Here is a 12,525-nt window from a genome sequence, read left to right on the forward strand (position 1 = left end):
CTTCCAGCTGAATGCTGACATTACTGAGTCATCTGCCTTCATCTGCCTTAATCTTCCAGCTCTGTATCCATAAACCATATATATCATTGTTCTAATTCCCCTGGCTATAATAAGTACCATAAAAGATGGCAAAACTACCATACACCGTGGTTTGTGACAGTAACAGTTTATTTCCCTGTTACGACATTGCGAAGAGAAAACTCGTGCCAAGCCTTTGTGTTTGAGAGTCTAGATTTTGCCTCCAGTAAGACAGTTTTCTTCAGCATCAGTGTAGGCAGAAATAGCTTAGCATGGCAAGTAATGGCATACTTTACATCAGATAACTAAGTTATCGAATGTGTAACATCAGTGAATTTGCAGTTCCTTAGATTCCGTTTTTTTTTTTTTCTATTTTCCTCTCAAACTGTGACAAATAAAATGTAGGGTCATCTAGATTATCCTCAGCTTCATTCATGTATACCTGTTCTACCTTTTACCCTTTATAAATACCCAAGCTACGAGATTATTGTGATGGCAAGTGATAATAAACAGTCGCCACATACCTTCTTTCACTCATGGTACTGTACATTACCATTGTACACTGCTGAGTCGAAAGAATTTCTTAACTAAATAATCTACACAGAGCAAGTATTACAGGCTTTCACTTCGAAAGTTCTTCTTCTTTATCCTTAATTTTTCATTTTCTAGCCCCCATACATAGTGCAGTTTCATAAATCTACAAAAATATCTAATTCTCTTCGACAAGGACACTATGTTTTCACCCCAGTTTGTTTATAGCTTGATTGTCTGTTAGCAGGATTACTCAAAAACTAAAAGAAAGATTTGTACCAAATATGGTGGATAGATAACCAATATTCTAAGGAGCAATGATTTAACTTTTCGGACCGATCCGGGTCGTATTACAGATTCTGGATCCAAAAAATAGTTTTTGCGAAATCTTAATCAGTGATGAGAAAACCTAACCGATTATCAAAAGTGGTTTGGAAATTACGTTGCCCTTGTCAGAGAGATGCTCTCCATTGAGTACCTCTCCAGTTCCTGGTAATTACCTCCGCCCTTATGTTTTACCCAGCTTTGGTTTGTTTGTCTATCTGTCAGCACGTTAGCAGGATTACTCAAAAAGTTATAATGGATTTTGATGAAATTTTGTCGAAGGGTGTTCCATGGGCTAAGGAAGAAATACTTTAATTTGGGAGCAGATCCGTATCCGAAACTGGAGTCTCCCGCATAATGTATCCAAAAGGACTCAATTAATTTCAATGAAATTTTTTGGGAAGGTGGGCCATGGACCAAGAAAGTATTGATTAAATTTTGAGGCGGATCTGAATCCGGATCGGGGTCCTATATCCACGGATCCGGATCCGGATCCTTTTTAATGACAATGGCATTGGCAGAGGTATGCGCTCTCTGAACGCTTTCTAGTTTTTCATCTTCTGATCCTGAGGAAACCGATTGAGGAATCGTAAAGTTCTCTCTATTTTCTTTAGTGAAAACGCCGAAAGTAATCGTTCACTATTGTTGCTATTGTTTGTTTATGATGAGTAAGATTACCTTCCAAGTATAATAGAAGGCCGATGCTATCTTTTTGTAGCCTACATTTATTATTAATGTAAGGGGTGCAAATGATGCGGTGAAACAGATTGGCCAGGTGCTTTAGGGTGTTAAAATGGTGAGATTAGAGTGTGATAACATGGGAGTATGGATGGGATATATGTGCGGGAGTAGGTGAGAATGAGAGAGCAAAAGAAGGAGTGTGCATTGTGGTGAGTAACAGGTGGAAAGAGAATATAAGAGAGTATGGATCAATTGACTCAAGGATTGTGTGGGTAAGACTGAAAGTTGGACTACAAATGTAGGCGATTGTGTGTGTATGCGCCAACGAAAGATCATGCAAGAAGAGTGAGAGAAGAGTTCTGGACAAAAGTGGAAGCAAGCATGGAAAAGTTTGAAAGGAATGAGAGAGTGTGTTTGATTTGTGATATGAATGGTAAAGTAGGGAATGTGAAGTTGGATGGAGTAGTTGGTAAGTGGGGTGTTCCTGCTGAAATAGATGAGAATGGTACTGCTTTAGTGGACATTTGTGACAGGAGGGGGTTGGTGATATCCAATACCCTCTTCAGGCACAAAATGATCCACAGGCATACATGGCAAGTGTTCAGAGGGGTGGGTGGTGAACTAAATGAATGGAAGGCAACGCTTGATAATGTGTGTGTGGATGAAAGGATGCTAAGGTGTGTAATGGATGCAAGAGCATATAGAGGTTGGGGGAGTGGAAATTCTGACCACAAATTGGTGGTGGTGAGAATCAAGGTCCAAGTGAAATGAAGAAATAGAAGAAGGGAAGGATGGGAGGAAGTAGTATATGCAAGAAGAGTGGAAAGGTTACAAGAGGATGAGAAAATGGCAGAATATACAAGAGAAGTGAAGGAGCGATTGGGTAAATATGGATTGGAGCAGATGGGGGATGTGGGAGGTGTGTGCAAGATATTCACATGAAATCTGTGCAGCATGTTAGGTGGTGTGTAGGGTGGAGAGAAGATGAAAGGGGGAGCAAGGAACAGCATGGTGGAATGAAGAGGCAAGACAGGCCGAGGCACAAAAGAAGAAAGCATATAGTGAATGGATGAGAAACAGGGGTGTGGAAGAAGTTGAGAGTCGGAAGAGTTATATGTAGAGAGGAAAAGAGAAGTAAAAAGATTAGTAAGAGAAAGTAAGACGAGAGTGGATGAAGAAATTGGAAGGAATTTGAATGTAAAGTGGAGGGAATGTAAGGAAATGTTCTGGAAAGAGGTAAAGAGAGTTAGTGACAATGAAGTTAGGTGGGGAGTGAAAGATAATAATAATAGATTACTAGTGGAGAAAGGAAAAAAAGTGGGCGGATGGAGAGAACACTTTAACCCACGGATTGCGCAATTATCTTTTTTATCACACCCCGTGGTGCACAAAAAATGAAGATTTTTTTTTTTTTTAGATTTTATTTATTCTAACCTTGAAGATAAACCTCCAGGGCATCATCTAGTGAAAAACAAAAATCATTCTCTTTCTCTCCATCTTTGGGTAGAGGAATGCGTAAGTTTACATAGGGTAATGAAAAAAAAAAAATTGTTTTTGTTTATTATAAACTTCATAAATATCCAGGGCATCATCTGGCGAAAAGAAAAAAAATCTCTCCATTATTGCATAGCGCCATGTGTAAGTTTGTGTAGGGGTGGAGAAGTTAGCAAAGATGCATGGCCAGCACAGCCTAAGCTGTGGCTTGCAATGCGACGCTACTCAGCCTGAGCTGTGGCTCACAATCCACGAGTTAAGGAATTGTTGAACATAGAGAATGAAAGTAATGCAAATATAAGTGGCTAGGGAATGGCTGGGAGAAGGAGGGATGTGAGAAGAGAGGAAGAAATCAGTAGGATGGAAGTTGTGGAAGCAATGAAGAAAGTCGAAATGGGGAAAGCCCCAGGAATTGATGAAGTGTGTGGTGAAATGCTGAAGCATGGGGGAGAGGTAGCAGCAGAATGTATGTGGAAGATGTGCAGATTGGCCTGGGAGGAAGGTAGAGTCCCGGAGGATTGGAAGTCAGGTATAATCATTACCAGATACAGAGGAAAAGGGGAAAATGAAGTGTATGGTAATCATAGGGGCATTTGTCTTCTTAGTGTAATAGGAAAATTTTATAGCAGGATACTTATTGACAGAGTTAGGGAAATAATAGAGGAATTAGTTGGAGAAGAACAGGGAGTTTTTAGGAAGGGCAGAGGTTGTGTAGATCACGTATTTGTTCTTAGATCTTCAGTGGAAAAGTTTCTAACGAAGGGAAAGAAGTTGTATGTGGCCTTCATGGATTTGGAGCACGCATATGACAGGGGCCATAGACAAGGATTGTGGAAAGTATTAAGAATATTTGCAGTAGATGGGAAGTCGTTGAATGCTGTGAAGAGTATGTATGAGGGTACTAAGGCTGCAGTGCATGTGGATAGCGAACTGAGTGAATTTTTCTACTTGAAGGTTGGATTGAAACAGGGATGTGTCATGTATCGATGGTTGTTCAAATTGTAAATGGATGATGTTATAAAAATGATACAAGGTACACCAGTGGATGTTGGAGTGGCCCTAATGAGAGAGGGAAGTGTTTGGTAACTCCAAGTACTGTTGTTTGCCGATGATACTGTTTTGTTAAGTGAAGATGAAAGGAAGTGCAAGGCTTGGTGGATGAGTTTGGAAGAGTGTGAAAGAAAGAGAATCTAAAGGTGAATGTAGGGAAGAATAAAGTTACAGTCTTCAAGAGAGGTGAAGTCAGTGAATGTACAGTGAAGTTGGATGAGGAGGAAATGGAAAATGTGAGTGCGTTTAAGTACTTGGGTAGTGTGATGAGTTCGGATGGAAGTTTGGAGGGTGAAGTGCTTGAAAGAGTACAACAAGGAAGAAAGGTTGCTGGTTCCTTGAAAACAGTGATAAGAAACAGGGAAGTGAACATGGAATTGAAAAAGTTACTACATGACAGTATTGTTATACCAACTATAACGAAGGGAAGTGAAGGCTGGACGTTGTTGAAGGGACAAAAGTCAAGAGTCAGAGAGTGGAAATGAGTTATTTGAGAGGAACCTATGGAGTCACATGGAGAGACAGACTGACAAATGAGGATGTGCAGGAACGTTGTGATGTTGATGTGGATATGATAGGAAGTGTTAGGAGAAACACACTGAGAAGGTTCGGCCATTTGGAGAGCATGAAGAGTGAGAGACTGACGAGGAGAGTATAATGAATGAATAAATGAAAATGTGACATGGCGGCGCAACAGCAGAGGTCATATGCCACCGAACACAAACATTAAAAGGAAGTCATAATATATATTACAAAAGAGAGAGAGAGAGAAAGAGAGAGAGAGAGAGAAACGATGCATAAAACAAAACGACAAATCAAGGAAACAATCAGAACTAAAACGTGGTGAAAAGATTGAGGTTAAACGAGAACAGTATAAAACACAAACTAAAACATGGTAAAGCCCTACAGTTTGTGGAGAAGGCCGAAACTTAACACAAAGGAGAAGGTGCCTCCTCCCATAGCACAAGCCTCTTTCTCAAGCACTGAGGAGAGAAGATAAGGTCCGTTGTCGGCTCGGCACCCGGAGAGGTACCACCAACGAAGGTCTTCAAGACTGGGGCATTCCAAAAGAAGATGCTGCACAGTCAAAGGAACCAGACAGTCATCACAATAGGGAGGGGGCGCCTTATCCATTAAAAAACCATGAGCCAGCCTAGTGTGGTCAGTCCAGAGACGGGCCAAAGCTGTTTTCCACTGTCGGGATAGTCCCACATACCCTCCATCGCCGAGGTTCTGATGAATGCTGCGCAGTTTGTTCGCCCCTATTGCATCCCACCTTCTCTGCCAAGAGAGATGGACAGCTTCTATAGTGCTTGTACATAAATCCTCAGATGGGACATGGTAATGGGGAGAGGAAAGGCGAGAGGCAGCGGCTCTCACCAAAGGGTCAGCGCGCTCATTGCCTACGACCCACACATGAGCGGGGACCCAACACATCTGTACAGAAAATCCACGCCTGTGTAATAAGAAGAGCCACTCCAAGATAGACAGGACTAGAGGATGTGATGAGAAGCCACAAGACAAAGCTTGCAAGGAATTGGCTGAGTCACTAAAAATGGTAAAAGAAGCAGGGGGGAAACAAAAATTCAACTCAACTGCAGCTAAAATAGCTGTAAGTTCAGCAGTAAAAACGGAGGCAGAGGGAGGAAGACTCCCACCACAGATAACATCACGGAAAACTACACCAAAGCCTGTCCCAACACGGGACTTGGAACCATCAGTATATACAGGGAGTTACCTGTGTGGAAAGAGAGGCCTTCCTCTCAGGGAAGTAATCACATGGCCATACTTCTGGAAGGAGCCAGGGAGCCACTCGGGGAACATGCGCAGGGCTGTAGCACCAGTCGAGCAGGGCAGTACTCCCGAGGTGGATGGAAAGCTGATGACAGGGAGTGCTGGAGCTCCCGTTTCATCAGCCCTCAGGACTAGTTCCTGACCATCCCCCCTTTGCTGAACTTTTTCAGTGTCTCAGTTACACAGAGAGTAGGCCAGCATGCTCTCCAGTACAAATTTCTCTAACTATCTTCACCAAACTACATGCACAGTACACACTACACTTCCTATTCAAAATTTACCAAAAATGGCGTCGTCTTATCAAGCCTCGGAGTCCCCAGGGGGGGGGACCATAAATGCCCCCACCATCTGCCCGTCTCCCGGTGACGACTCAAGGTGCCTGGAACCATGGTCTGACTCTCTTCTTCTTCATTTCTGCAACATTCGCGGCCTTTCCTCTAACTTTCGCTCTGTTGAGCACCACTTCTCCTCCTCTTAACCTCACCTTCTTTTTCTAACGGAGACTCAGCTGTCTGACCAACTGACAGCAAACCCTTTTCTGTATCCTCCTACTTTCTCTATACTCATTTCAAAGCCAAAGGTGGCTGTTGTGTATATATACGCAACGACTTATCTTGCTCTCGTGTTCCTGAACTTGATTCTTCTGAATTCTCCACACTCTGGCTTCGGCTTTCCTGTCATTCTCTGACTAAATATATCTGTGCTGTTTACGTATCCCCTAATTCTACTGACCATCCAAAATTCTTCGACTATCTTACTTCTACGATGGAACACATTCTATCCATTTCTCCTTTCTCTGAAATCTCCATTCTTGGAGATTTCAATGTTCACCACCACCTTTGGCTCTCCTCTCCTTTCACGGATCCACCTGGTGAACAAGCCTACATCTTTTCTATCCTTAATGACCTAGAGCAGCTTGTACAGCACCCTACCCGTATCCCTGACTGCCTTGGAGAGAGCTCCAACATACTTGACCTCTTCCTCACAACTAATCCTTCTGCTTACTCTGTTAATCTTTTCTCTCCGTTGGGCTCCTCCGATCACAACCTTATTACCTTAACCTGTCCTATCACTCCGGTACGGCCTGTGGACCCTCCAGGGAAACGTCGTCTGTGGCATTTTGGAGCCGTGGACTGCGAGACCCTCAGGCAGTACTTCTTTGATTTTCCCTGGAATGATTATTGCTTCCATGGCCGTGAGCCATCTGAGTGTGCCTTGCGCATTACGGAGGTTATTCTCTCGGGCATGGAAGCACAGCAGTGTGTGATTGAATGGAAGGAGATGTCATCGAGACTGATGTGGGTGAAAGCGAAATTTGAACGTGAGTTGTGGGTGTTTGTGAGTGCATATGGGCCTGGTAGTGAAAGAGATGAACAAGAGAGGGAGTCTTTCTGGAATGATGTTGATGAGTGTCTGCAGAGTTTTGGAGCGAATGTGAATGTGGTAATGATGGGAGATCTGAATGCTAGAGTGGGAAATGTAGCAGTTGAAGGTGTAGTTGGTATGCATGGTGTGCCTGGAAGAAATGAAAATGGGGAACTAATGATAGCGATGTGTGTTGAGCGAGAGATGGTGATTGGGAATACGCTGTTTGAGAAGAAAGATATTTATAAGTATACATGGGTGAGACAGGAGGGTGGAAGGGTTGTTGATAGAGCCTTGATGGACTATGTGGTTGTGTCTAGGAATGTAATAGGAAGATTGTTGGATGTGAGAGTTCTGAGAGGGGAGGGTGGAGGTATGTCTGACCACTACCTGGTGGAGGGAAAGTTAAGAGTAGGTAAGAGATGGGTGAGAGCTAGGAGGGTTAGGTATGGCAGGGAGGTTTTGAAAGTGTGTGAGTTGGATAAAAGAGAGAAAAAGATAGAGTATCAGGAGAAATTGGAAGATGAGTGGAACGCAGTGAAAGATCGGGAAAATGGCAGCGTGGAGGAGGAATGGCAGTTGTTTAAGAGTGCTGTGGTGGGGCATGCAGAAGAGGTGTGTGGTGTGAGACGTGTGGGTGGTGCTGTAAGAAAAGGAAGTGAATGGTGGTGCGAAGAAGTAAGTATGGCTGTGGCTGAGAAGAGACGTGCATATGAAGTGTGGCTGCAGAGGAAGGATGAGATGTCATATGAAAGGTATAAGGAAAAGAGGAATAGAGCGAGAAGGGCTGTGCGTGATGCTAAAGTGGCAGCAGATGAGAGGTGGGGTAGGCGGCTGACAGAGAATTTTCAACAGAATAAGAAAATGTTTTGGAAGGAGGTGAAAAGGGTGCGAAAGGGAGAGTCTGGGAAGGAAGAACGAGTAAAAGCAGAGGATGGAAGGATGTTAATTGAGATGGATGCAGTAAGGAAGAGATGGGCAGAGTATTTTGAAAGATTGTTAAATGTAGAGGAGGAAAGGGTGGCTGAGATTGTGGCGGATAGAAGGGTGCAAGGAATAAATGTGTTGGGAGAGTTAAATGATTCTTTGATCACGAAGGAGGAAATGGAGAAGGCAGTAAAGGAGATGAAAACAGGGAAAGCTGCAGGTATGGATGGGTGTGCTGTGGAATGAATGAAGGGTGGTGGAGTGACTATTGTTGACTGGTTAGCAAGATTGTTGAATGTGTGCTTTGAGAAAGGTATGGTGCCATTTGACTCGGTACGTGCTTGTGTGGTCCCGTTGTATAAAGGCAAGGGTGATAAGTATGAATGTACTAGCTTTAGGGGTATAAGTCTGTTGAGTGTTGTAGGTAAAGTGTATGGTAGAGTGTTAATTATGAGAGTTAGAGAGGGTACAGAGGGAGTGATTAGTGATGAGCAGTGTGGCTTTAGGAGAGGGAGGGGATGCGTTGATCAGGTGTTTGCTGTGAGACAAGTGTGTGAAAAGTATTTAGCGAAAGGCAAGGATGTGTTTTGGGCATTTATGGATTTAGAGAAAGCTTATGATAGAATTGATAGGGAGGCTTTGTGGACTGTTTTAAGATTGTATGGACTTGATGGTAGGTTACTAAAAGGGGTGAAAAGTTTTTATGTAAATAGTAGAGCGTGTGTAAGAGTGGGAAGTGCTGTGAGTGATTGGTTTCCCGTGAGAGTGGGGCTGCGACAGGGATGTGTGATGTCGCCTTGGTTGTTTAACATTTACATGGATGGTGTTGTAAGGGAGGTGAATGCAAGAGTTTTAGGTGGTCTGAGTCTGGTAAATGTTGATGGAGGAGAGTGGAATCTGAAGCAGCTGCTGTTTGCAGATGATACTGCACTGGTGACTGATTCAGAGGAGAGATTGAGACAGTTGGTAGAAGAGTTTGGAAGGGTGTGTGAAAGGAGGAAATTGAAAGTAAATGAGAATAAGAGTAAAGTGATGAAGTGTACGAGGTTGATAGATGGTAGGGGGATGAATATAGTTTTGAATGGTGAGTTGCCTGAGGAGGTAGATTGTTTTAAATATCTAGGGTCACATGTTGCTCTGGATGGAAGAATAGATGCAGAAGTGAAGTTTAGAATAAATGAAGTAGGAAAGGTGCTGGGAGAAATGAAAAAAGTGTTTAAATGTCGTTCGCTTAGAATGGATGTAAAGAGAAGGCTGTATGAGGGTGTTGTGGTACCGATTGCATTATATGGGGCTGAAACATGGAATATGGGTGTAGCAGAGATGAAAAGTTTGAATGTAATGGAGATGAGATGTCTGAGGAGTATGTGTGGAGTGACGCGTATGGATCGAGTGCGAAATGATGAAGTGCGAAGGAGAACTGGAGTTGTTCGAGAGATGGCTGGTAGAGTTGAGCAGAGGGTGTTGCAATGGTTTGGGCATATGGAGAGAATGGATAATGAGCGATTGGTGAAAAAGGTAACTAGATCTGATGTGAGAGGTGTAAGGCTGAGAGGAAGACCACGAATAGAATGGATGGACAGTGTGAAGAGAGCGCTGGATGCGAGAGGGATGTCTGTTGAGCAAGGAAGAGTGGCTGTGCGTGACAGAAATAAATGGAGAGAAATTGTGAATGAATAAGTGATGACGCAGCCCTGAGGGGATATTCTCCCGCATTTGGTCTGATCAGCTAGTCAGGTCAGGTGCGGGTAAGGGGATGGATCTGTTATGATGTGGCAGGGGTAAACCAGTTCTGCTGTCGGGCCCTGCTGCGGATGTCACTGATTGCATTGCGCAGTTGACCCTTGTGCGGTGTGATGCGGTGAGGATCTGTCCGTTCTCCCCTTTGGAGCTAAGATGCGAATGAATGTGTTTGAATGGATGAGTAAATGGAGAGTGAGTCGTCCTGTCTCGGCTACCTCCCTTTCCTTGGGGGAAGCAGCCTAGGTATATAGATAGATAGATAGATGGAAGCATACATTCCTTTCTCATATCCTTTGCCTAATGCAAGAAAGCCTTGGTTTAATCACACTTGTTCTAATGCTGTCCGCAACAAGGAGAGGGCCTACAAAAGGTACCGGAGCCAACCCACCCCTGAATCACATCATCTTTACGTTTCTGCCCGGAATCGTGCTAAGTCTGTTCTTCGCGCTACTAAAAATAGTTTCATCCATATTAAATGCTCTCAACTCTCCGACTCGAATTCTTCCCGCTCCTTCTGGCATCTTGCCAAAAATCTTTCTAACAACTTTACCTCATCATCCTTCTCTCCTCTTTTCTACTCTGATGGTTCTGTAGCTATTTCTTCTACTGATAAAGCAGATCTCTTCGCACAGACTTTCTCCTCCAATTCTACCTTAGACGATTCCGGTGCTGTTCCTCCATCACTTCCCCCCTCTGACTTCCTCATGGCTGACATTAAAATTTCTTCAGTTGATGTATTTTCTGCCATCACTGGCCTCAGTACTAACAAGGCATATGGGCCTGATGGGGTCCCTCCTGTTGTTCTCAAGAACTGTGCTTCTGTGCTTACACCCTGCCTAGGCAAACTCTTTCGCCTTTGTCTGTCAACTTGTACCTTTCCTTCTTGCTGGAAGTTTGCTCTCATTCAGCCAGTCCCAAAGAAGGGTGACCACTCCCAACCCTCCAACTATCGTCCAATTGCTTTAACGTCCTGTATTTCAAAAGTTTTCGAGTCAATTCTTAATAGAAAAATTTTAAGGCATCTTTCCTATCACAACCTTCTTTCCGATCGTCAGTATGGGTTCCGTCAGGGACGCTCCACTGGTGATCTTCTCACCTACCTTTCAGACTCCTGGTCATCCTCCTTTCGGGACTTTGGCGAAAGCTTTGCCATTGCACTTGACATCTCAAAGGCTTTCGATCGAGTCTGGCATAAATCTTTAATTTCCAAACTGCCCTCCTACGGTTTCTATCCTTCTATCTGTGCCTTCATCGCTAGCTTCCTTTCTGGTCGTTCTATAGCCGCTGTTGTAGACGGCCATCGTTCTTCTCCTAGATCTATTAACAGTGGTGTTCCTCAGGGCTCTGTCCTATCACCAACTCTCTTCCTTTTATTCATCAATGATCTTCTAAGCTGTACATCTAACCCTATCCACTCATACGCTGATGACTCCACCCTTCACCATTCCATTCGGTTCCTGCAACGCCCATCTCAACAGTTACTTGAACAAGCAAGGGATGAGGCTGTGGCACACCTAATGTCTGATTTGGCTCGTATCTCTGACTGGGGTAAAAATAATATGGTTGTCTTTAATGCATCTAAGACTCAGTTCTTACACCTATCAACCCGACAAAATCTTCCATACGTATACCCATTAATGTTTAATAATATTCAGCTTAATCCTGCATCTTCCTTGAACATGCTTGGGGTTTCATTTACTCTACTCGGGACTTATCTTGGAAAGATCATATTACATCTCTTGTAAAATCTGCTTCCAAGAGATTGGGTGTGCTAAGCCGACTCCACTCTTTCTTTACCCCTGCGCAATTGTTGACTCTATACAGGGGTTTTATCCGCCCCTGTGTGGAGTACAACTCTCATGTGTGGGGAGGCTCCCCACATACAGCTCTTCTCAATAGGGTGGAGTCAAAAGCTTTTCGTCTCATTAACTCTCCTCCTCTTACTGACTCCCTTCAACCTCTGTCTCTTCACCGCACTGTTGCATCTTTATCGCTTTTCTATCGCTACTTTAATGGTCACTGCTCCTCTGAACTGTCTGCTTGCATTCCTCCACCTCTACGACGGGTGCGTAGCACCCGTGTGGCAGGAAACTCACATCCTTTTTTGTGTCCAACTCTCTAATGCAAGAGTTAACCGTTACTCCCAGTCTTTCATTTATGCAACAGGTCAGCTCTGGAACTGTCTCCCTCTGTCTGTATTTCCTGCTGCCTATGATCTCCAGTCTTTCAAACGCAGTGTGTCCAGGCATCTCAAAATGATCGGATCTTGAATTTGGCTCTATATTGTATTTTGTTTTTCTCTTGGAGGGAACTGTTACTGCGGGCTCATGGCCTTGGGTTCCTTCTTCCTTGCATAAAAAAAAAAAAAAGAACAGGAGAAGACTGAACACCTAACTCCTCCATGGCAGCCCTCACTCTGTACCGAAACGGTTGCGGAGAGCGAGGGTGGGTGTTATAAAAGGGGAAAAGAGCTACCTTGGAGACAGCCATACAACTTAGTAGGAACGTAGACGGTGAAGACGGTGCCAACATTGCACCAGTAAGGACTGGCGATGGAGATCTAGTGGCGGTTCATTCGTGTCTACTAATAGACTAGGA

At 43.8% G+C, this 12,525-nt stretch overlaps 1 protein-coding gene across 1 annotated transcript in view; it reads left to right on the forward strand.

The window, feature by feature from the left end:
• Positions 1–12,525, forward strand: part of LOC145406714 (organic cation transporter protein-like) — a 144,512-nt gene that overhangs the window by 47,889 nt on the left and 84,098 nt on the right. The gene's annotated exons all lie outside the window — the stretch shown is intronic.

This window comes from Coenobita brevimanus, chromosome 8 (assembly GCF_032717465.1).
Source record: "Coenobita brevimanus isolate Jiangsu-jjx chromosome 8, ASM3271746v2, whole genome shotgun sequence".
In the NCBI taxonomy this organism is placed as follows: Eukaryota; Metazoa; Arthropoda; class Malacostraca; order Decapoda; family Coenobitidae; genus Coenobita; species Coenobita brevimanus.